The sequence below is a fragment of the Entelurus aequoreus genome, linkage group LG05 (genome assembly GCF_033978785.1).
Source record: "Entelurus aequoreus isolate RoL-2023_Sb linkage group LG05, RoL_Eaeq_v1.1, whole genome shotgun sequence".
Classification (NCBI taxonomy): Eukaryota; Metazoa; Chordata; class Actinopteri; order Syngnathiformes; family Syngnathidae; genus Entelurus; species Entelurus aequoreus.
The window spans coordinates 78,504,606-78,531,488 of NC_084735.1; the positions used below are offsets into that span (position 1 = coordinate 78,504,606).

Below are 26,883 nucleotides of genomic sequence, written 5' to 3' on the forward strand. Positions count from 1 at the left end.
AAAAACAAAGTTGTCTTTGACAGAAAAGCCATAAAACCTTTTTTTTTTTTTTTTTTACTTTATATCAACCTGAAGTTGATATAGAGATTTACTGTAAGCGTTAAATAAAAATAAAAAAAAATTTGACTTATTTTTTACATTTTAATGACTGAGACCCTTTATGGTCCCCGGGAGCCCTAAAGGTTAAAAGAAAAAAAAAATCCATATATTTTGTTAAGGTTTGAAAATGAAAAATATCAAAATGGCCCCCGCATGCTTAAATTTTTCCATGTACGGCCCTCATTGGAAAAAGTTTGGACACCCCTGATATAAGGGTTAGGGTTACTAATAAGCAATAATTCTGAGGTTATTGAGGGAACACTCTTAGTTAATGGCTTACTGGTTGTATAATAAGGCCATGCAGAATAAGGCATTAATAAGTACTTAATAATGACTAATTAAGAGCCAATATGTTACTAATTTGTTTGTTAATAAGCAACTAATTAATGGTGAATATGTGTTCCCCATACTTAAGTGTTACCAAGGTTGACTCTTAGTAAAACTTGTTATTGTGTGTGTGCGTGCGTGTGTGTGTGTGTGTGTGTGTGTGTGTGTATGTGTGTGTGTGTGTGTATGTGTGTGTGTGTGTGTGTGTGTGGAATAATGTGACTGTGCAGCGACGTGTGATTGATTGATTGATTGAGACTTTTATTAGTAGGTTGCACAGTGGGCATGATGTGGGCAAAGATAACCACACACACACACACACACACACACACACACACACACACACACACACACACACACACACACACACACACACACACACACACACACTGTCTAATTGAAGTAGGTGGTGTTTTTTAGTGACGATCTCCTGGGAAACAACCTCCTTCGTTCTGGCTGCGTGTGTGTGTGTGTATGTGAGGGGAGTGTGTATGTTGGGGGTTGGGGTTCCAGTAAAAGTCCATAAAACACTGCAGCCCAATGTCTTGCGCTGTCCGCGGTGTGATCTGCTGTTAGAAAAATCAATGCGTAAACTAAGCAGAGAATCAAGTGCTGTTACGTACCGCCTGCCAATCGAAGGTCGGGTTGTTGGTGTCTGTGTCTGTTTTGTTTTTAGGACAAAGATTTTGAGACGTATTGAATAAGTCTAAACTCGTATTGATTTTGTTGCCGTGGCAATAATGTTGTACTTGCGTATTTTTTTCTGTTTTAGTTGTTGCAGAAGGAGGTGAACGTATTAATAAATATGTAATCATATATAGCAATAAATTACACAAGATTATGATAATGAATAAAATAAAGATACATTAAATAAATATGTTTTATGAGTAAACCAAACCTACATAAATACACAGTACAGGCCAAAAGTTTGGACACACCTTCTCCTCATTAAATGTGTTTTCTTTATTTTCATGACTATTTACATTGTAGATTGTCACTGAAGGCAGCAAAACTATGAATGAACACATGAACAAAAAAAGGTGAAATAACTGAAAACATGTTTAATATTCTAGTTTCTTCAAAATAGCCACCCTTTGCTGTGATTACTGCTGTGCACACTCTTTGCATTCTCTGGATGAGCTTCAAGAGGTAGTCACCTGAAATGGTTGTCACTCCACAGGTGTGCTTGAAGCTCATTGAGAGAATGCCAAAAGTGTGCAAAGCAGTAATCACAGCAAAGGGTGGCTATTTTGAAGAAACTAGAATACAAAACATGTTTTCAGTTATTTCACCTTTTTTTGTTAAGTACATAACTCCACATGTGTTCATTCATAGTTTTGATGCCTTCAGTGACAATCTAGAATGTAAATAGTCATGCAAATAAAGAAAACACATTTAATGAGAAGGTGTGTCCAAACTTTTGGCCTTTACTGTATATGAATAAAGATACGAATGAAATTAGTACATACAAAATAATTTATATATTAAAATAAATAAATAAAATGAACGCTGTTGCTTTAAAAAAAACAAAAAAACACATTATATATCCAAGTGTACTGTGTGTAATGTACTGTACATATTTTTGTTGTTTGAAAAATGGATTAATCACAAAATAAATAAGGAATAAAATAGATTAAGTAACACAATAATTAATACAAATATAATCAAATAAAAAAAATATTTTAAAAATACATTTAAATGTCTGTTAATATTTTTTTTTATTCACCCTTACACAGTTTGATTACTAAAATATATTTATTTAACATTTTAAAGCCAAAGCTCAGAACCATCATGCATTCTCCTTGCGCGTATCGATGGTCAAAACAATGCAAGCCGCAGCGAGCTTTTGCAATGGACAAAATGCAATATGACCCAGTCCAAAACATTAGTGGCTGATTGCACAGTACTGTACAGAGACGGTAGGTAAGGGAGTCATGAACAGGGTCATATTTAAAAAATATATACGTATGGGTGTAGTTACAACGCATAAAGTGAAGGGAATGGACAGGTTTTGTTTGAATTTTATATAAAAACACTTTTTTACACGGACAACTCTACTGTATTTAAAGAGCTGCTTTAAAGCGGTTAAAAAGTAGCCTCTGAAAAATATCAGTGGTCATGTCTGATTCCAGTAATCCTGTTTGGATTTTTTTCCTTGGGCTTGCAAGGTTACAGCACCCTTGAAACGTGCAGTGCAATAAGCAGTCAGACAGGAAACGGCAGCAAGAAGCCCTCTCAGTAGGCGAACACTGCACTAAAAACACTCAAGAAGACGAGGAATTGTGTGCTTTTTCACCTCGCCTCTAATGGCTGCACAGTCACAGGAAGTGAGTCTGCAGCCCATTGATTGGACGAGGCAAATCAGAGCAGAATTACATGAGCCAATCAATGACTGTGATAGCTCAGGGCCAGCTGGGGGTAGCGGGATCCGAGATCGAAACGCATCGCTTGTTTAATGCCACCACTCTTTTTTTTTTACATGTCTTTTATTCCCCTTCTTGGCAAAAGCTGCTTGTGTCAGGAAAGGATGTGCAATAATGGCAATGAATTGGCAGAGTTTCCATTTGAAGAGGAAGATGAGTGATGAAGCTGTTCTTTCCGTGCTGCATTCAAGATGGCTGGTATATATACTGTATATGTTTTTAATTGCAGTTAGTTATAAAATGTACCTGACTTATAATGCAGTCTTGTGTTATGGGATGCATAATGTAAAGTTTCTCCAAGGGTGGCTACTTTCACATTCCAGTTTTATCTGTTTCTGCATCTCAAATATTATTTTTCTAAATAACATATAAAGATATAACATATAAATAATATCCTCTAAAAACCTTTTGCCTGAAATATGTCTCCCAAAATGATTTGAGACAAATTAACCTATATTAAGTTAAAGTTAAAGTACAATGATAGTCACACACCCATCACCCTTGATCTCCCCTTGGGAGGTGAGGGGAGCAGTGAGCAGCAGCGGTGGCCGCACCCGGGAATCATTTTTGGTGATTTAACCCCCAATTCCAACCGTTGACGCTGAGTGCCAAGCAGGGAGGAAATAGGTCCATTTTTATAGTCTTTGGTATGACTCGGCCGGGGTTTGAACTAGGGCTGCAACAACTAATCAAGTAAATCGATTAAAATCAATTATTAAAATAGTTTCCGATTAATTTAGTCATCGATTCGTTGGATCTATGCTATGCGCATGCGCAGAGTTTAAAAAAAATAAATTTGTAATTAATTTTTTATTTTTTTATTTTTTTTAATAAACCTTTATTTATAACCTGCAACATTTACAAACAGCTGAGAAACAATAATCAAAATAAGTATGGTGCCAGTATGCTGTTTTTTTTTCAATAAAATACTGGATAGGATAGAAATGTAGTTTGTCTCTTTTATCCGATTATTAATCGAAGTAATAATCGACAGATTAATTGATTATCAAATTAATCGTTAGTTGCAGCCCTAGTTTGAACTCACAACCTACCGATCTCAGGGCGGACACTCTACACTAAATTGCTTACCAGTGTTCCAAAACATTTTTAGATGTTGGTCAATTAACAGGTGTTCCTTAAACGCAGCATGGTCAAGCTCCAGGACGCGCTAACTTGCTAGCGTTTTAATCCGTTGGTGCTGGTAAATCAATGAAACTGACAAAAATCTCTTGTAAAATCTTCAAAATTGACACGGTTTAATGTTTTATTAAATAGTTAAACAGAAAACTCAAAATAATTGCCCTATTAAATGGTGAAAAACATGGCTTTTTAGCAATCAGCTACTATACATAGCGTAACTACTATACAGTGGAACCTGAAACGCTGTGGATACTTCTTGAAGGTTTCAAACCACGCATTGCTTGTCCATTGCTTTCTTTGGACTTATACTGAGCTAGCAAAACTGTAAAAAAAATGTTTTATAAAAGGCTATAAAACACTAAAAAAGCCCCCAAAGTAGCACAGTAGCTAAAAGCAGCACTGTGTTGACAGATAAAGCACCCGGAGACCATCGGCCCGCCTAATGGATATGCTACCGGGCACAAAATGGCTTCGCTGCATGAAAACATTGGGCGGATGAAACGTTTGTACACTACAGCATATTTTTATTCGGTCTGTGGTTCGTAAACCGAAAAGTTCGTATAATAAGGGGTTCGAAAATCGAGAATCCACTGTCTACTCAATAAAGAAGTTAAGCGCTGTTTGAATCATTAACAAAATTCAGTTATTGGTTGATTTGTGCATGCCTAAAACAGCCGTTATTGACATACTGTATTTAAATAGTAGGGGCGTGGGAAAAAATCGATTCGAATTCGAATCGCGATTCTCACGTTGTGCGATTCAGAATCGATTCTCATTTTTAAAAAATTGATTTTTTGTATTTATTTATACATTTTTTGTATTTACTATTATTTTTTTAAAATTAATCAATCCAACAAAACAATACACAGCAACACCATAACAATGCAATCCAATTCCAAAACCAAACCCGACCCAGCAACACTCAGAACTGCAATAAACAGAGCAATTGAGAGGAGACACAAACACGACACAGAACAAACCAAAAGTAGTGAAACAAAAAGGAATATTATCAACAACAGTATCAATATTAGTTACAATTTCAACATAGCAGTGATTAAAAATCCCTCATTGACATTATCATTAGACATTTATAAATAAATAAAAAAGAACAATAGTGTCACAGTGGCTTACACTTGCATCGCATCTCATAAGCTTGACAACACACTGTGTCCAATATTTTCACAAAGATAAAATAAGTCATATTTTTGGTTCATTTAATAGTTAAAACTAATTTACATTACTGCAATCTGTTGATAAAACATTGTCCTTTACAATTATAAAAGCTTTTTACAAAAATCTACTACTCTGCTTGCATGTCAGCAGACTGGGGTAGATCCTGCTGAAATCTTATGTATTGAATGAATAGAGAATCCTTTTGAATCGGGAAAAAAAAATCGTTTTTGAATCGAGAATCATGTTGAATTGAAAAAAAAAAAGATTTTGAATCGAATCGTGACCCCAAGAATCGATATTGAATCAAATCGTGGGACACCCAAAGATTCAAAGCCCTATTAAATAGTATGTTGTGTATGAAACATGCTATCTGACGATCAGTTTAATGTATTGTATATTGCTGACGGGATTCTTGGCGTAAATCGGTAATGTCTTATTCAACACACTGTAATGTTTACATTTAGATATCCTCAAAGTTTTATAATCAAAACACACATGTTGCAGTCAGTTGCTAAGTCATGCTCCTATTTGCTTGATGACGACCACGTTTTTCAACCAATCTCGCTTAAAATTTTCAAGACCTGTGCTTGTCAGTCCTCTAAATATGTGTGCCAAATTTCGCAGCGATCAGATGAAACACCCTAAAGTCACAGTGGGTGTTATGTAGAGCTATGTGAGGCATTGCAAGTCAATGCGACATCATTGCCTCACTTTCCCCACATGTTGTTATGTTACAGTCTTATTCCAAAATGAAATAGATTCATTTTTGTCTTCAAAATGTTGCAGACAATATCCCATAATGGCAATGTGAAAATACACTACCGTTCAAAAGTTTGGGGTCACATTGAAATGTCCTTATTTTTGAAGGAAAAGCACTGTACTTTTCAATGAAGATAACTTTAAACTAGTCTTAACTATAAAGGAATACACTCTATACATTGCTAATGTGGTAAATGACTATTCTAGCTGCAAATGTCTGGTTTTTGGTGCAATATCTACATAGATGTATAGAGGCCCATTTCCAGCAACTATCACTCCAGTGTTCTAATGGTACAATGTGTTTGCTCATTGGCTCAGAAGGCTAATTGATGATTAGAAAACCCTTGTGCAATCATGTTCACACATCTGAAAACAGTTTAGCTCGTTACAGAAGCTACAAAACTGACCTTCCTTTGAGCAGATTGAGTTTCTGGAGCATCACATTTGTGGGGTCAATTAAACGCTCAAAATGGCCAGAAAAAGAGAACTTTCATCTGAAACTTGACAGTCTATTCTTGTTCTTAGAAATGAAGGATACTCCACAAAATTGTTTGGGTGACCCCAAAATTTGAACGGTAGTGTATATATTTCTTAAATTTGGCTAATTTATTGCAATTTTAAAAAACTTTTAAAAATTATGGTAGCGGGGGGTGTATATTGTAGCGTCCCGGAAGAGTTAGTGCTGCAAGGGGTTCTGGGTATTTGTTCTGTTGTGTTTATGTTGTGTTACGGTGCGGATGTTCTCCCGAAATGTGTTTGTCATCCTTGTTTGGTGTGGGTTCACAGTGTGGCGCATATTTGTAACAGTGTTAAAGTTGTTTATACGGCTACCCTCAGTGTGACCTGTATGGCTGTTGACCAAGTATGCATTGCATTCACTTGTGTGTGTGAAAAGCCGTAGACATTATGTGACTGGGCCGGCACGCAAAGGCGCTCTGTACTTCTCCCTACGTCCGTATACACAGCGACGTTTTAAAAAGTCATACATTTTACTTTTTCAAACCGATACCGATAATTTTGAAACCGATACCGATAATTTCCGATATTACATTTTAAAGCATTTATCGGCCGATAATATCGGCAGTCCGATATTATCGGGCATCCCTAATACAAAGTATTTCAATGGTTGCAATCTGCGCTTTAGCATGATATACTAGTTACTATGGTAATCTACGTCACAGCAGCTCAGACGAGGCACCAAGCAGTGTGGGAGGGTAGCCTTTCCACAGAGTGTTTCCAGAGCGGCCAGCCTGAAATGTGGGTGTCAGGGACAGACACAAAAGGACATTTTTACAATAAAGTTCTAAAGCTTAGTGATATATTTGATTGTAGGTGTTTTTTTTTTTACCCTTCGCATTCATATTCAGCTGTTTGTTGCATTTTTGTTGCGTTTCGCTTGATTGTAAAATATGTCGATCGAGAGAGGGTGTGACGTTCATATGTTGTCAATATTCAGTGTTTTATCCTTCATAGTTAATATTGTAAATCCCACATTCTTTATTTTTATGTACATTCTAGGTTTCTCATTCAGTAAAAAAATAAAAATTTCCATTCCGTTTTTTTAAGGCGGTCTGTCATAACGTTTTTAGCATTCAATCAGACATTTTTGTGAGGTTTTTTATTAGTGTTCCTAAAAATCGGAAACACCGGCCCTCAGACACATGTTTTTTTCTAAATTTGGCCCCCCGAGTCAAAATAGCTGCCCAACGTACTCAGTGGCCTAGTGGTTAGTGTCTGCCCTGAGATTGGTAGGTCGTGAGTTCAAACCCCAGCCGAGTCATACCAAAGACTATAAAAATGTGACCCATTACCTCCCTGTTTGGCACTCAGCATCAAGGGTTGAAATTGGGAGTTAAATAACCAAAAATGGTTCCCGGGCGTGGCCACCGCTGCTGCCCACTGCTCCCCTCACCTCCCAGCGGGTGAACAAGGGGATGGGTCAAATGCGGAGGACAAATTTCACCACACCAAGTGTGTGCGTGACAATCATTGGTACTTTAACTTTAACTTAACATTCTGGGTGTCTCATTCAGTGAAAAAATGTAAAATTCCATTGTCTGTCATAGCGTTTTTAGCATTCAATCAGACATTATTCTGAGGTTTTTTATTAGTGTTCCTAAAAATCTGAAATATCGGCCCCCAGACACATTTTTTTCGAAATTTGGCCCCCTGAGTCAAAATAGCTGCCCAGGCCTGAAGTAGGCCAAGCAAGAGGTACACACTAGAGCGGGGTTAAAGCGGCTCCTCCCCTTTGACATAAATGTAACATAAAAACCTGCCGTTTTACATCCTCCGCTCCGAACGCATCGTGCTTTGGCCCCAAAATGTCTCTGTCAAAAAAGAGAAAAGTAGATGCAGAGTGTAACTCAACCCTGTTGAATAGGGTCCGTGTACATCGCGGCCATCCGTTTTTCGTTTGGAATGAAAAAATAATTTAACATAAAAATCAACTTTCCCCGTTTTTTGGTCTGATAATTAAAATGAAAAAAAAAAAGATCGTCATCCATTGTCCGTTATCCGAATTTATTTATGTGTTCGAAAATGGGAATTTAAACAACGAGTGGAAAACTCTTTCCTTCATGCTTGTGGATTGCACAAGCGCAGTGTCTGTTTTCAGGATTCTGGTCTGTGAGTGACCCGGAACAACATAATTGCTTTGCGGTCAAGAGTTGCCTTCAATTTTTTTAAAGTCCAGAGAAATGGAAGGTGACACATTTTATTGGTTTTCTATTGCTCTTCTTCTTCTGTTGTTGTTGTTGTTGTTCCGGGTCTCTCACAGATGAGGATACGGATTAAAGACACTGTGCACCTAACATTGAACTTGGAATAGAGAAAAGGGTCCGTGTACCTTCCGTTCATTCTATTTCTAATTCCTAAATGCAAATCAAAAAACACAATTCGGGCCATATTTTCTATTTTCATTTCTGAAACAAAAATTTGGACAACTATTTAATGACACTTTTTAAAAACCACACTAGGACTCCTGCTGAACAAAGGTGATACCGTTATGCTAAAAACATGCTAAACCTGAAGAAAAAGCTAAAATACTGCTTCCGGTTCAATTTGTCATCACACAGATAAACACACATTTTTTCATTTTTGATAAACATGAATTGGATTTTTGTGTTTATCTGGAAAAATACAAATCCATAAAAAGGAAAACAGCTCAAAATCACATTTTATGGCAATATTCTAATGAAAATCAACCCTTTTTGGTTTGTTTTCAAATCTGCCATATATAGTAAACATTGAAAAACAGCCCTTACTTTGTTTTTTCATTTGCGTTTCAGAATTGGAAATAGAATGCACGGAATGTACATGGACCAACCGGAAGCAGTATTCTAGCTTTTCTTCTGCGTTTAACATGTTTTTAGCGCAACTGTAACATATTTGATCAGCAGGAGTCCTATTGTCTTAAAAAATATGCAAAAGTTGCACACAAAAAAAAGAAGAGAATTTACAATCAAAAAACAAATGATGATTATTAACACACACAAAAGTACCGGATAATTGGTATCGTCGTGTACCGGTATTATTTCCGGGGTACCGGAACCCATGTTGGTTCAATTTGAATGACCGCCATCATTATGAGACAGGTAGCGCCCATTGGAATTGAGGCTGCCGTTCTATATTTGCAGTTCTATACAGAGGGGGACAATAAAGGTATACCATCTTTGTCCCTTTGTTGCTGGCTCCGGTTGACTGTGCGGTGCAACAAAAACAATGAAGTAATAAAATTAATTGAGACCCCTCCGCATAATTACCATTAACAAATGATGGTGGAGGCGCTGTTAAGTGTCTCCCAGTGTTGGGAGTGTATTAGGTGGCGTTAATCTCTGCGGGGGGCCTAGAGAAACTGAATATCCGCCAGCAAATCGACTTGTCTCGGACCGAGGGAAATATCCAACATGTAAGAGACATGAATTCACGGTTTAATCCTTTTACAGTGTATTGTCTTTTGTAAGCACTCCATACAGTGAAATAACTCTTTAGGGAGGCTCATAGAATCCAGATACATGTAAACAGGTGCTTTGTTGGTGGTTAAGAAATGCACACAAGCTTAGTGCTGTAAAAGTACGAATTTTGTTAGCGAGCTTCATTAGCAAGGCTTACTTTAGTTGTTATGCATTTGTTTGTATTTGTTATAGCATTTAAGTTATTAGTTTGGTAAAATGTATTTGTGTTGCAGACAATGTCATTTTATTATTCATAGAAAGTTATACCTACTCAAAGTCATAGAATTGTAATTGGACCAAAATTCTCGGGGAAAATGTGTTAGTATAAAAAAAAAAGGTACGAACTCTGCGAGTATTGAAGGTGTCATATTATTACTTTTTTCATACATTTTAAAGGCCTACTGAAACCCACTACTACCGACCACGCAGTCTGATAGTTTATATATCAATGAAGAAATCTTAACATTGCAACACATGCCAATACGGCCGGGTTAACTTATAAAGTGCAATTTTAAATTTCCCGCTAAACTTCCGGTTGAAAACGTCTATGCATGATGACGTATGCACGTGACGTCAATCGTTGAACCGGAAGTATTGGTACCCCATTGAATCCAATACAAAAAAGCTCTGTTTTTATCTCAAAATTCCACAGTATTCTGGACATCTGTGTTGGTGAATCTTTTGCAATTTGTTTAATGAACAATGAAGACTGCAAAGAAGAAAGTTGTAGGTGGGATCGGTGTATTAGCGGCTGGCTGTAGCAACACAACCAGGAGGACTTACTTGGATAGCAGACGCGCTAGCCGACGCTAGCCGACGCTAGCCACCAACCGCACGGATGATCGGGTGAAGTCCTTCGTCCTTCCGTCGATCGCTGGAACGCAGGTGAGCACGGGTGTTGATGAGCAGATGAGGGCTGGCTGGCGTAGGTGGAGCGCTAATGTTTTTATCATAGCTCTGTGAGATCCCGTTGCTAAGTTAGCTTCAATGGCGTCGTTAGCAACAGCATTGTTAAGCTTCGCCAGGCTGGGAATTATTAACCGTGTAGTTACATGTACATGGTTTAATAGTATTGTTGATCTTCTGTCTATCCCTCCAGTCAGGGATTTATTTATTTAGTTTCTATCTGCATTTGAGTCTGATGCTATCACGTTAGCTCAGTAGCTAAAGAGCTTCGCCGATGTATTGTCGTGGAGATAAAAGTCACTGTGAATGTCCATTTTGCGTTCTCGACTCTCATTTTCAAGAGGATATAGTATCCGAGGTGGTTTAAAATACAAATCCGTGATCCACAATAGAAAAAGGAGAAAGTGTGGAATCCAATGAACCCTTGAAAAAGATACGTCCTGCACTGTCTTTCACTCTCACTTTCCTCATCCACAAATCTTTCATCCTCGCTCAAATTAATGGGGTAATCGTCGCTTTCTCGGTCAGAATCTCTCTCGCTGCATTGTAAACAATGGTAAAATGTGAGGAGTCCTTCCTCCGGTGACGTCACGCTACTTCCGGTATAGGCAAGGCTTTTTTTCATCAGCGACCAAAAGTTGTGACCTTTATCGTTGTTCTCTACTAAATCCTTTCAGCAAAAATATGGCAATATCGCGAAATGATCAAGTATGACACATAGAATGGATCTGCTATCCCCGTTTGAATAAAAAAATGTCATTTCAGTAGGCCTTTAAAGGTGAAATGTAATTTAGAAAAAGTTGCAATGTTGACTAATAAAACAAAGCTGCTTTTTTTTCTTTCAAACTGTCATTGCTCAAAACATAATATTGAATCAAAATCAATGTTATTATAAATTATTGACCTATCCGAGGTTCCGATTACGTCACATCAAATATTCCACTTTGAAAAATATTTTTGGTGAAAGATTTTGCATGTTTTGTGTGTTTGCCATTAAACACATAGTTTTGTTTGACAAAAAAGGGCGGAAAACAAACAAACAAACAAAAAAACAACATAAAAAAAACTAAAACATTTTGAAATGAGGGATAGATCTGAAGTTGATGTAGGCTCCAGAGATTTAAGCGTTAAATATAAAATGTATGTATGCCCTGGCACACCATTATCATCATTTCATGACCGAAGCAAAACACTTTTTACACTTTTATACTGAAATAAATACACCTACAACTTATTCAATAAAAACATAGAAAAAACTACCAGCAGCGGTAAAGTTCAGACCCATGAAGGAAAGAAGAAAGTGAATGAATGTTTATAACTGAATACATTTACATATGCATACAAATTTGTTTTCTTTTTTTTATATATTTTTTTAATGAATAAAAAAATGTCATTTCAGTAGGCCTTCTGAAATGACATTTTTTAATTTAAACGGGGATAGCAGATCCATTCTATGTGTCATACTTGATCATTTCGCGATATTGCCATATTTTTGCTGAAAGGCTTTAGTAGAGAACATTGACGATAAAGTTCGCAACTTTTGGTCGCTGATAAAAAAGCCTTGCCTATACCGGAAGTAGCGTGACGTCACAAGTTGAAAGGCTCCTCACATTTCCCCATTGTTTACACCAGCAGCGAGAGCAATTCGGACCGAGAAAGCGACAATTACCCCATTAATTTGAGCCAGGATGAAAAACGTGGATGAGGAACGTGGGAGTGAAGGACTAGAGTGCAGTGCAGGATGCATCTTTTTTCGCTCTGACCGTAACTTAGGTACAAGCTGGCTCATTGGATTCCACACTCTCTCCTTTTTCTATTGTGGATCACGGATTTGTATTTTAAACCACCTCGGATACTATAACCTCTTGAAAATGAGAGTCGAGAACGCGAAATGGACATTCACAGGGACTTTTATCTCCACGACAATACATCGGCGAAGCTCTTTAGCTACTGAGCTAACGTGATAGCATCGTGCTTAAATGCAGATAGAAACAAAAGAAATAAACCCCTGGAAGGATAGACAGAAGATCAACAAACAAAGCTTAACAATGCTGTTGCTAACGACGCTAAGCCTAACTTAGCAACCGGACCTCACAGAGCTATGATAAAAACATTAGCGCTCCACCTACGCCAGCCAGCCCTCATCTGCTCATCAACACCCGTGCTCACCTGCGTTCCAGCGATTGACGGGAGGACGAAGGACTTCACCCAATCATCCGTGCGGTCGGCGGCTAGCGTCGGATAGCGCGTCTGCTATCCAAGTCAAAGTCCTCCTGGTAGTGTTGCTGCAGCCAGCCGCTAATACACCGATCCCACCTACAACTTTCTTCTTTGCAGTCTTCATTGTTCATCAAACAAATTGCAAAAGATTCACCAACACAGATGTCCAGAATACTGTGGAATTTTGCGATGAAAACAGAGCTTTTTTGTATTGGATTCAATGGCATCCGAATACTTCCGTTTCAACGATTGACTTTACGCGCATACGTCATCATACATAGACGTTTTCAACCGGAAGTTTAGCGGGAAATTTAAAATTGCACTTTATAAGTTAACCCGGCCGTATTGGCATGTGTTGCAATGTTAAGATTTCATCATTGATATATAAACTATCAGACTGCGTGGTCGGTAGTAGTGGCTTTCAGCAGGCCTTTAAGTAACGTTTATGACAACATTTTTTCCAAAACACAATGTAGAATGTGAGATATAACAGGATAATGCATACAATTATAATTTTTTTTCAAAACGCTTACAGAAAAGTGGGACCCCAAAAATTTACTGTGGGACAGAGGAAAAAAAATGCTTTATTTAAATAAATATATTATTTATAAAGCAAGTTCGAGAATCATTGGCAAACTTTTACTTAGTCCCGGACTTGGCGTGCTGCCCGCCTTGGCACGCATATATATGTGTCCTCTTTTTGGGATTTCAGAATATAGTCAGCCTATACGTAACAAATTAAAGCGCATTAGCTTTGGGTGTTGTTAGGTAATGATACCAACTTGGATAGTTGGCATTAGCTATCATTGAATGCATATTCTATCATAACAACAACATGCCTGCAATTTGTTCCTTGCTTCTCTTGGACTGCTTTTGTATGTGTGCACACGCTCCCTTGCGAGTACGTGTTGACCAGACAGGGTGAGTGAACGTCGTAAACCCCACTCATTTTATCCGAGGCCAGTAAATAATTTTATTACTCAAATTTACTAATCGTGGATAAATATAGACAGTTTTAAGACCAAAATGTCCTGTTAAACAACTATTGGTAACATGGACGAGAAAATGTTGTTCTCGTTATATTCCTTGCTTTTAAAAACGTAACTGTGAGCAAGTTGCAGACAGCCCCTTGAAAGGGGTCATATTAGGATTTTTTTTTATACATTTAAAAACTTCATCAGTGTTTTTCAACCACTGTGCCGCGGCACACTAGTGGACCGTGAGATATTGTCTTGTGTGCCGTGGGAGATTATGTAATTTCACCTAATTGGGTTAAAAACCTTTTTTGCAAACCAGTAATTATAATCCGCAAATGTGCCGTTGTTGAGTGTCTGTGCTGTCTAGAGCTCGGCCGTGTAACTGTGTAATACTCTTCCATATCAGTAGGTGGCAGCAGGTAGCTAATTGCTTTGTAGATGTCGGGAACACGGTTTGTCGTGATCACAATATGCTGACGACAGCGGGAGGCAGCGTGCAGGTAAAAAGGTATCTAATGCTTTAACCAAAAATAAACAAAAGGCGAGGGCTCACTTTGTCGGCTTTGACGCCAGCATTTTGAATCTTACTTGTCATGATCCGCTGCCCGGATCATGTTTGTTTTGTTTTCGATTCCCTCACTTTCTGTTTTCAGCACCCCTGGGTTTGTGGTGTAGTTGTCGCCTGCCTCTGATTAGTGTTCGGGACGCTCACCTGTGCCTGGGCACTAACTAGAGAGCTATTTAATCCTGCCTTTCGCCACACTCGCTCTGGTCTGGCTGTTTTGTTTGCTTCCATGCAACACGTTACGTCTAAGTATTCTTGATTCCTGAGCTAAGCTTTACCATTTGTTTTCTGGTTTACATGCCAAGCTTTCTTGTCAGCTATTCTGTTAACTTCCCGTGTTTATTTTAGTTTACAATCTGATTTATTGGACATGAAATCATTGTCCTACCTGCATATTGCCTCCGGAGTTTCCGTCTGCATCCTGGGAGAACGACGCACGCATAAACATGCGACCCAACAGTAACATTACTGACGCCGTTATTACGAACACTGATTATGAGTCATTTTTCATCTTAACACGAATATATGAACATCCTAGCAGTTGGCATCCTAATGACAGCAGACATTGTACAGTAAGTGATGTTATATTTGTCATGTCTTTTGATCATGTTTTGTTTGGCTAGGTTCTCTTTGGTTTTTGGACTCTTTTTAGTTCCTGTTTGTGCACTCTTGTTTTTTTTTTGTTTCCATGACAACCCATTAGTTGCACCTGTTTTCACGTTCGGACTCACACACCTGTCAGCAATCATGTCACTAGTATTTAAAGGCCTACTGAAAGCCACTACTACCGACCACGCAGTCTGATAGTTTATATATCAATGATGAAATCTTAACATTATAACACATGCCAATACGGCCGGGTTAACTTATAAAGTGACATTTTAAATTTGCCGCTAAACTTCCGGTTCGTAACGCCTCTGAGGATGACGTATGCGCGTGACGTATCCCGGCGAACACGGGTATGCCTTCCACATTGAAGCCAATACGAAAAAGCTCTGTTTTCATTTCATAATTCCACAGTATTCTGGACATCTGTGTTAGTGAATCTGTTTCAATCATGTTCATTGCATTATGGAGAAGGAAGCTGAGCAAGCAAAGAAGAAAGTTGTCGGTGCGAAATGGACGTATTTTTCGAACGTAGTCAGCAACAACAGTACACAGCCGGCGCTTCTTTGTTTACATTCCCGAAAGATGCAGTCAAGATGGAAGAACTCGGATAACAGAGACTCTAACCAGGAGGACTTTTGACTTGGATACACAGACGCCTGTAGAGAACTGGGACAACACAGACTCTTACCAGGATTACTTTGATTTGGATGACAAAGACGCAGACGTGCTACTGTGAGTATGCAGCTTTGGCTTTTTTTTTGCGTATGTACGTAACTTTTTTTTAAATATATAAGCTTTATGAACCTTGGGTTAGGTGAACGGTCTTTTGGGCTGAGTGATTGTGTGTGTTGATCAGGTGTTTGAATTGTATTGGCGTGTTCTATGGAGCTAGGAGCTAGCAGAGGAGCTAGGAGCTAGCGTAACAAACACGCAGGTGTTATTATGCAGGATTAATTTGTGGCATATTAAATATAAGCCTGGTTGTGTTGTGGCTAATAGAGTATATATATGTCTTGTGTTTATTTACTGTTGTAGTCATTCCCAGCTGAATATCAGGTCACCCCCGGCTCTCACAGCATCTTCCCTATCTGAATAGCTTCAACTCCCCACTAGTCCTTCACTTGCACTTTACTCATCCACAAATCTTTCATCCTCGCTCAAATTAATGGGGAAATTGTCGCTTTCTCGGTCCGAATCTATCTCACTTCATGCGGCCATCATTGTAAACAATAGGGAACTTTGCGTATATGTTCAACTGACTACGTCACGCTACTTCCGGTAGGGGCAAGCCTTTTTTTTAATCAGATACCAAAAGTTGCAATCTTTATCGTCGTTGTTCTATACTAAATCCTTTCAGCAAAAATATGGCAATATCGCGAAATGATCAAGTATGACACATAGAATAGATCTGCTATCCCCGTTTAAATAAAAAAAATTCATTTCAGTAGGCCTTTAAGCCTGTCATTTTCTGTCGGTCGTCCTGGCGACATTACCCTTGCTACTCTATACCATGCTCTGCGCTGACTTATTTTCATGCGATTGTTCGCTTCATGCCATGCCACGTAACTTTTGTTTCATGTCCATAGTTTACGTCAAAGTATTACTTTTTGTTTTCTTAGCCAAGTTTGTTCTCCGCCTTGTGCGCACCTTTTGTTTGTTCTTTTTGTTAGTATTCAAATAAATCATGTTTTTACCTTCACGCCATGTCCGATTTAATTTCCTTGCATCTTGGGAAAGCAATCCATGCAGCGAGCAGTGAAAGCCTCGCAGCAAGCTGCCCCATAGTCCATGTCTTGACAATATTATGCTTGTTGGTTCTCACAAAGTCTGCAGTCAGTAATAATCAATTATGTTGTTAAAAAAAAAAAGCGAACGTCATGATACGTTTTTGAAATGAATGCGCCGCGTATGCTTAAAATGATCAAAATACGTTAAATAATAAATGTTAAATATTAAATAGACCTGCTCAGTGGCTTTGTGGTTAGAGTGCCCGCCCTTAGATCGGTAGCTCGTGAGTTCAAACCCTGGCCAAGTCATACCAAAGACTATAAAAATGGGACCCATTACCTCCCTGTTTGGCACTCAGCATCAAGGGTTGGAATTGGGGCTTAAATCACCAAAATGATTCCTGAGCATGGCCACCGCTGCTGCTCACTGCTCCCCTCACTTCCCTGGGTGTAACAAGGTGGAACAAGGGGATGGGTCAAATGCAGAGTGTGATTTCACCACACCTAGTGTGTGTGTGACTATCAGTGGTACTTTATCTAACTTTATGTTATTATAAACGTGCCTGTTACTACATGACATATATACATACTTACATAATGTATTTAAAACCTTAATGGAGGTGTTTGGTTGTTTCTTTAACGTCTTTATAGGCAGAATAGTGCGATTCCTATTGGCTCCATTGTAAGCGGGCTTTTGATCACATTTATTGAATATTTAGAATGCATTAAAAAAATACGTCATGTCTTTCATAATGGCAAAATTCCAAAAAAGTGCAGTCGTCCTTTTAACTTTTAACCAGCCCAGCGTGTGCAGGACTGGACTGCGCGGGATGACCACTTTTAGCATAGCCTGGCAAAATTGATGTGCTCAGCTTGCAATAATGTGATTTTTACTGTTGGTAATTCAATCAAAAGTATGCACCAAGCATCATGCATGACAACATGGACGTCTTCAGTTTGTCAAGTTTTAAAGGATTATATCTGCAGAGCTGCAAACTGTTATTTCCCATGGGCGACGCTTTTTTCCAAATAGGGTAAGTCTTTAAAGGCCTACTGAAAGCCACTACTACCGACCACGCAGTCTGATAGTTTATATATCAATGATGAAATCTTAACATTGCAACACATGCCAATACGGCCGGGTTAACTTATAAAGTGCAATTTTAAATTTCCCGCTTAACTTCCGGTTGAAAAAGCCTTTGGAGGATGACGTATGCGCGTGACGTAGCCAGGGGAACAGAGGTATGCCTTCCCCATTGAATACAATACAAAAAAGCTCTGTTTTCATTTCATAATTCCACAGTATTCTGGACATCTGTGTTGGTGAATCTTTTGCAATTTGTTTAATGAACAATGGAGATTACAAAGAAGAAAGTTGTAGGTGCGATCGGTGTATTAGCGGCTGGCTGTAGCAACACAACAAGAAGGACTTACTTGGATAGCAGACGCGCCAGCCGATGCTAGCCGCCAACCACATATGTGTTGGGGTGAAGTCCTTCGTCGCGCCGTCGATCGCTGGAACGCAGGTGAGCACGGGTGTTGATGAGCAGATGAGGGCTGGCTGGCGTAGGTGGAGCGCTAATGTTTTTATCATAGCTCTGTGAGGTCCGGTTGCTAAGTTGCTAAGTTAGCCTTAGCATCGTTAGCAACAGCATTGTTAAGCTTTGCCAGGCTGAGAATTATTAACCGTGTAGTTACTTGTACATGGTTTAATAGTATTGTTGATCTTCTGTCTATCCTTCCAGTCAGGGATTTATTTATTTAGTTTCTATCTGCCTTTGAGACAGATACTATCACGTTAGCTCAGTAGCTAAAGAGCATCGTCGATGTATTGTCGTGGAGATAAAAGTCACTGTGAATGTCCATTTCGCGTTCTCGACTCTCATTTTCAAGAGGATATAGTATCCGAGGTGGTTTAAAATACAAATCCGTGACCCACAATAGAAAAAGGAGAGAGTGTGGAATCCAATGAGCCAGCTTGTACCTAAGTTACGGTCAGAGCGAAAAAAGGTATGTATTTCACTGCATTCTAGTCCGTCACTCTAACGTTCCTCATCCATGAATCTTTCATCCTGGCTCAAATTAATGGGGTAATCGTCGCTTTCTCGGTCCGAATAGCTCTAGCTGCGTTGAAAACAATAGGAAAATATGAGGAAGTGAACAACTGACAACGTTACGCTACTTCCGGTAGGGGCAAGGCTTTTTTTTATCAGAGACCAAAAGTTGCGAACTTTATCGTCGATTTTCTCTACTAAATCCTTTCAGCAAAAATATGGCAATATCGCAAAATGATCAAGTATGACACATAGAATGGATCTGCTATCCCCGTTTAAATAAAAAAAAAAAATTTCAGTAGGCCTTTAAAGTTTGTGGTTACACTGCATTAAAAAACGATGCTACACAATTACGACAAGAATTGTGATTACCGATGGCGACAAATTGTGCCAACATGGCCTTTAACCAATAACGTGTAGGTGACAAGCAAATAAAAATCCTATCAATATTAACGTCTTCTTCCATCCAGTTCATGCAGCTGGTCCTTGCCTATCGCTAACACGCACACAAAGGGGTTAATTTGACCTCCCGCCTCCCGCTTTTATTGAAACATCTTAATCTGCATAGAGTCATTTATATGCAGCATGGCGCTCTGACTCACTCGCTCTTCTTATACGCATAGGAGACCACTGCGGCGGCTCGCACGCCAAACACATGCCTTCTTTGTGTGTGCGTCCTTGAGTGAGAAAACACTCTTTTGTGCATGCCATTAAATCACCATGTTGGCCTTATTTAAAGGCTATTATCTCTCCTGCATGGGCTCTTCTGCTTTGTAGCACTGGCCCTTTTTTTTAAATGGCCGCCTTCCCCGTCCCTTCCTTTCTCATTTGTCTGAGGATTCTTCTGATGCAGCCCGGAAAATAGAAAGCCTTTTTTTTTTTTTTTTTTTTTTGCAGATGTACGCTTGCGTGGGTAATGGCTGGCGTGAGGCGAAAGAAAGGATGGAGTGAAAAGGAAAGGGGAGGGTGGCGGTGGTAATGAGAGATTAATGTGGTGAAGCGGGGAGGAAGCTGGAGGATGTAGAGGCTAAAAGGGGCTGAAAATGACAAATAACCCATAGGGGGTGGAGGGTAAGGGTACGCCATAATCCCAGGTTTGGTACGTACCTCCATTTTAAGGTCGGGGTTCATTTTGCCATGCACGCCCCATCTGGAACAAGGGTGAGGTGTCTTGCTCAAGGACACAACGGACGTGACTAGGATGGCGTAAGCCGGGGATCGAACCAAGAACCCTCAGGTTGCTGGCACGGCCGCTCTTTTCAACCGAGCCACGGTTGGAGCTTATTTCGGACATTTTACATCAGACCAGGATGTGTGTGTGTGTGTGTGCGTGTGTGTGTGTGTGTGTGTGTGTGTGTGTGTGTGTGTGTATACACACACTATATTGCCAAAAGTATTTGGCCACCTGCCAAGCCCAACTCCTGGGAAAACAACCCCACACCATAATTCCTTCTCCACCAAATTTCACACTCGGCACAATGCAGTCCGAAATGTACCGTTCTCCATGGGGGGCAGAGGGTAACGGTATGCCCCCCCATCTGGAACAAGGTTGATTTTAGACCAATATCAGATCAGTGTGTGTGTGTGTGTGTGTGTGTGTGTGTGTGTGTGTATGTATACACACACTATATTGCCAAAAGTATTTGGCCACCTGCCAAGCCCAACTCCTGAAAAACAACCCCACACCATAATTCCTTCTCCACCAAATTTCACACTCGGCACAATGCAGTCCGAAATGTACCGTTCTCCATGGGGGGTGCGGGGGGTAACGGTACGCCATAATCCCAGGTTTGGTACGTACCTCCATTTTAAGGTCAGTGTTCATTTTGCCATGCAAGGCCCAAATCACCCCCCATCTGGAACAACGGTGAGGTGTCTTGCTCAAGGACACAACGGACGTGACTAGGATGGCGGAAGCCGGGGATCGAACCAAGAACCCTCAGGTTGCTGGCACGGCCGCTCTTTTCAACCGAGCCACGGTTGGAGTTTATTTCGGACATTCTACATGCAAGTTGATTTTAGACCAATATCAGATCAGTGTGTGTGTGTGTGTGTGTGTGTGTGTGTGTGTGTGTGTGTGTGTGTGTGTGTGTGTGTGTGTGTGTGTGTGTGTGTGTGTGTGTGTGTGTGTGTGTGTGTGTGTGCGCGCACTATATTGCCAAAAGTATTTGGCCACCTGCCAAGCCCAACTCCTGAAAAACAACCCCACACCATAATTCCTTCTCCACCAAATTTCACACTCGGCACAATGCAGTCCGAAATGTACCGTTCTCCATGGGGGGTGGGGGTTAATGGTACGCCATAATCCCAGGTTTGGTACGTACCTCCATTTTAAGGTCAGGGGTTCATTTTCGGTACAGTAAGGCAGTGGGTCAATCAATCAATCAATGTTTATTTATATAGCCCTAAATCACAAGTGTCTCAAAGGGCTGCGCAAGCCACAACGATATCCTCGGTTCAGAGCCCACATAAGGGCAAGGAAAAACTCACAACCCAGTGGGATGTCAATGTGAATGACTACGAGAAACCTTGGAGAGGACCCCAAATGTGGGTAACCCCCCCCCCTTTAGGGGAGACCAGATGCAATGGATGTCGAGTGGGTCTAGCATAATATTTTGAAAGTCCAGTCCATAGTGGATCTAACATAATAGTGAGAGTCCAGTCCAAAGTGGGGCCAGCAGGAGACCATCCCGAGCGGAGACGGGTCAGCAGCGCAGAGATGTCCCCAACCGATGCACAGGCGAGCGGTCCACCCCGGGTCCCGACTCTGGACAGCCAGCACTTCATCCATGGCACCTGGACCTGTGCCCCCCCCCTTCCACAAGGGAGAGGGGGGCAGAAAAGAAAAGAAACGGCAGATCAACTGGTCTAAAAAGGGGGTCTATTTAAAGGCTAGAGCAGGGGTCACCAACCTTTTTGAAACCAAGGGCTACTTCTTGGGTACTGATTAATGCGAAGGGCTACCAGTTTGATACACACTTAAACAAATTGCCAGAAATAGCCAATTTGCTCAATTTACCTTTAACTCTATGTTATTATTAATAATTAATGATATTTATCTTTGTGGAAACACTGATCATCTTAATGATTTCTCACAATAAATATATATAGAAACAGATAAATATCAATATGCAACACTTTATTTTTATATTTTCTCTAAGTGCACATTTTTCAAATTGAACATTTTCAAATGATCACTTCTAAGACAGTCTTGTGAAATCACAATATCCCATTTTAACTAGCTAGCCACTAACATTTTTGAACAAATCATGAATTACTTTGCACCATGTTTGTACAAATAATAACTCATGTAAAATACAAAAGTCAACTCTCAAATTTTTAAATAAATCATGTCACACTTTGAACTGGACACCAAATCTGTTATCTGTTTCTTTGTCAGTTAGTGAAGACCAAGTCTTTAAAATATTTTCTTGGATTTTCAAATTCTATTTGAGTTTTGTCTCTCTTAGAATTAAAAATGTCGAGCAAAGCGAGACCAGCTTGCTAGTAAATAAATACAATTTAAAAAATTGAGGCAGCTTACTGGTAAGTGCTGCTATTTGAGCTATTTTTAGAACAGGCCAGCGGGCTACTCATCTGGTCCTTACGGGCTACCTGGTGCCCGCGGGCACCGCGTTGGTGACCCCTGGGCTAGAGTATACAAATGAGTTTTAAGATGGGACTTAAATGCTTCTACTGCAACGTTTCCTGCCAATGATGCTGCGGGCCACTTTGATACCATTTGTACAGTAAAGATGCTAAAACCACTTCATGTAGGCCAATATCTCCCTAAGAGTCTGTGTCTTCTGCAGTGGGCATTTGTGTTTTGAATAACAAGGCAATTGTTTCAAACAAATGTTCACTGCAGAGGATGCTGATTGTCCCCAGGTTGTATGCTAAATTGACTCAACAAAACATCCCAATTTACCTTTGTGTTTTGGCGACGAAGCAAATTGGCGTGGTATCTAATAATATATCTTGTTAAAATGAGTTTACTTCGGCACCCCTCAGACTGGCTGACTGACGTCGACATAAGCGGTTGTCGACAAAATCGTAATTAGCTATTGCTCGCACGTTTATTTGTGACTTTGACCAGAGAATGGGTGATTATGACGGAGTTTTGTTTGTTGACCTTTAGTGGTGTCTCAGTGCAACATTTTCACTTATGTTATGGTAATTCTTCCTACTCCTTTTCGAACATGCTGTGATGAAACAACAGGAAATATAATAATAATTAAAGCTGCAAGCAGCGATGGACGGGACCAACTTTGAGGGCTCATAAAATCCAAACTGGAGCAGTAATTAAAACTATTTCATCAACTTTTAATCAGAAGGGTTTAATCTCTCTCCTGTGCTAGTTTGAAGCCGACACGACAAACGCGCTCAGAGGAGATAATGTTTGAAAAAAGGTGACTGTTTTTACACAACTTTTGTTTTGAAGGGGGAATTGCAAACTTCCTGTTGATTTTTGCTGGGGCTTGTCAGTGTATGAAATCTAGGTCTAAGTGAGACCTACATAGAGGTTTTTGTTTCATGTCTCTACGACATTCCTACTGGGAGTTACAGGCAGTTTTGTCTGTGTTTTCTTCCTAGGGGCCGCTAGAGCGCAATTTTGAGTTTTGGGGTTTGGTTTTTTGATTAGATCGCAATTTTCGCCAGTCCTGATGTGTGTCCAATTTGGTGAGTTTTGAAGCATGTTAAGGGGGTCACATTACAGCTGAAAGAGGCGGCGGTATAATAATAAAACGCTAGAAATACAATAGGGTCCTCTGTCCCAAAGGGACTCGGTCCCTAATAATAACAAATTACATTTATATAGCGCTTTTCTATCAACTTGATACTCAAGGCGCTCGATATGTGACGTATTACATTGTAGTTATATGCATGTTTGAAATAACCTGAGCCTTGAGTATTGGCCGGTGGCGAAATCGATCCGATATCAGCACCAATCATAAATACTTTTATTTTGTAGGCCTGGAATGTTAGAAAAGGCTTGATCAAGTGAAATAAATCAAACAGAGAACAACCGTCGGTACTAAAACCCTAACTCATTTATTATTACCATCTGAAATGAACTTATGCTGTCTTTAAGTTAACAGTTTTCTTTTTAGTAACACAGAGTAGCCACAAAAACTCATTAAGTTAAGCCAATGGCGCGGTAGGTTGAATGATGCAGAGGCGTTTGTTACTGGATGCTTTCTAATACACTTCTGCCTTCAATCAATCAATCAATCAAAGTTTATTAATCTAGTCCTTAATCACAAGTGTCTCAAAGGGCTGCACAAGCCACAACGACATCCTCAGCTCAGATCCCACATCACGGCAAGAAAAACCTCAACCCAATGGGATACAATGAGAAACCTTGGAGGGGACATCTGCGGTCCCCTCCAAGGTTTCTCATTGTATTTATGTATATATGTACACTACCGTTAAAAAGTTTGGGGTCACATTAAAATGTCCTTATTTTTCAATGAAGATAACTTTAAACTAGTCTTAACTTTAAAGAAATACACTCTGTACATTGCTAATGTGGTAAACGACTATTCTAGCTGCAAATGTCTGGTTTTTGGTGCAATATCTACATAGGTGTATAGAGGCCCATTTCCAGCAACTATCCCTCCAGTGTTCTAATGGTACAATGTGTTTGCTCATTGGCTCAGAAGGCTAATTGATGATTAGAAAACCCTTGTGCAATCATGTTCACACATCTGAAAACAGTTTACCTCGTTACAGAAGCTACAAAACTGACCTTCCTTTGAGCAGATTGAGTTTCTGGAGCATCACATTTGTGGGGTCAAATAAACGCTCAAAATGGCCAGAAAAAGAGAACTTTCATCTGAAACTCGACAGTCTATTCTTGTTCTTAGAAATGAAGGCTATTCCACAAAATTGTTTGGGTGACCCCAAACTTTTGAACGGTAGTGTATATAGTCGAGGTTTCTGTGGTTTATCCGTTATACAGTGCTCAATACCGGGGTAGAGCGGAATTATACAATAGGTCAGGAAAAAACACAGGCTATATCATCCCTGCAAGCCTGTTTCGCAAGTTTCCCTGACGATATTTTTTTATTATATATATATATATATATACACATATATATATATATATATATATATATATATATATATATATATATATATATATATATATATGTGTATATATATATATATGTGTATATATATGTGTATATATATATATGTGTGTATATATATATATACATATGTGTATATATATGTATGTATATATATACATACATGTATATATGTGTGTGTATGTATGTATGCATGCATATATGTATGTATGGCTCCTCCTTTGGCTGCTGACGTATGCCGTAACGTATAGTATCATTTCTGTTTTCCTTTTCTTGGCTGGTTACTCTCTGTTGTAACACAGTTCCAGTTTGACTTCTGTTGAAGTGTACAAAGCATTCATTCTTTTGTTGCCTTTCTCCTTCACATTCAAGCTATCTTAGCAGTTAGCATGGCTTTTTCTCTTCTCCCGCTGTGTTTTGCTCCACATTTTAGAACCATCTGTATTGTATTCCATATACCCCGTTTTGACTTCCTACCCGCCAGGTGCAACACTGCGGCATCGAAAGGCCAAATGTAGCTTTTGTTTTGGAAATGCAGGCGAGTACTCGCTAAGGTCGTATGCAAAGTAGTCGGCGTCCCTACTGGTCAAAAGACGGGTAATGTTCATGTAGTCAAATTAGAGCCCTGCTTTAAACATGAGCGCCTGGCCAAAATGTTCGGCATACCTGCAAGATTTAACCAAGCCTGATTCAAGAGCAGGTACAGGAAGAAGATGCTCAGTTTTGATTGACACTGTCAAGAGAGGTATCATTAAACAATACAGCTGTGCCTCAAAAGGTCTAACAATTCAAAAACAGACCAAAGTTGACAGGAAACACCCAAAATTCAAGAACAATTCAGAATTCTCCTCCCACATTTTTCAACGTGTTTCAACCGTTCCACCGTCAAAACATTCCTCTTAATCAGGACCAAAAACAAAGTTGGTTTTTTAATTGGAAAAATTCCATTTTTTTCCGAAATTCCTGGAATTTCTCAAGTTACTACTTCAACATTTCTCGACCGATTTGAAAAATTCCAACACCAACCATTTCAACTCATTCAGAACATTCAAGTTTTTTTTTTTTTTTTACCATTTTCCAAAAAATTCCTGCTTTTCCCAGAATTCCCATATTTTTGGTAAATTCCCATTGAAATCAATGGGACATTCTTCAAAGTTCCACAATTCCCACATTTTTCATCTGATTCAAACTGTTCCAACTTCAGAATATTCAGCCTATTTGGGAATTGTGTGCTCTACTTCCAACAATTTAAAAAAAAATTCCAGGATTTCAGTTCAACTTCAGCATTGGAGCATTCACACGCAATTCCTTCAGGAATTGCCTCATCGAGTTATTCTTCTTCTTTTCCAGATTTTGGCGCGCTCTACCTTCCATATTTTTCACCCGATTCATACTTTTTCAACTTCAAACTGTTCAGCCTATTCGGGAATCGCGGACTTTCCCTTCACACATTCCAAAAATTACCAGATTTCCCAGATTTCCAGGTTTCCCGGGACATTTTTCCCATTCAAAATTAATTGGCCATTTTTCAAACTTTCACTATTTCCAAATTTTTCAACCAATTCAAACCATTCCACCTTTAACACATTCCACCATCCTGGAAATTAAACTAACTGTTTGCCAAGTTCAAAATAATTCCAGGATTTTGCAGTATTCCTGGTTTTCCAAAGCCCTATTTCCACCCTTTTTTCTGGCGACTACTCTTTCCACATTTTTCAACGCATTTCAACCGTTCCACCGTCAAAACATTCCTCTTAATCAGGACAAAAAACAAAGTTGTTTTTTTAATTGGAAAAATTCCCGTTTTTTCCGAAATTCCCGGAATTCTGTAATACCATTTCTCAAGTTACTACTTC

The 26,883-nt window shown here is 39.4% G+C and overlaps 1 protein-coding gene across 3 annotated transcripts in view; it reads left to right on the forward strand.

Moving 5' to 3' along the window:
- Positions 1-26,883, forward strand: part of gria4b (glutamate receptor, ionotropic, AMPA 4b) — a 330,486-nt gene that overhangs the window by 21,788 nt on the left and 281,815 nt on the right. The gene's annotated exons all lie outside the window — the stretch shown is intronic.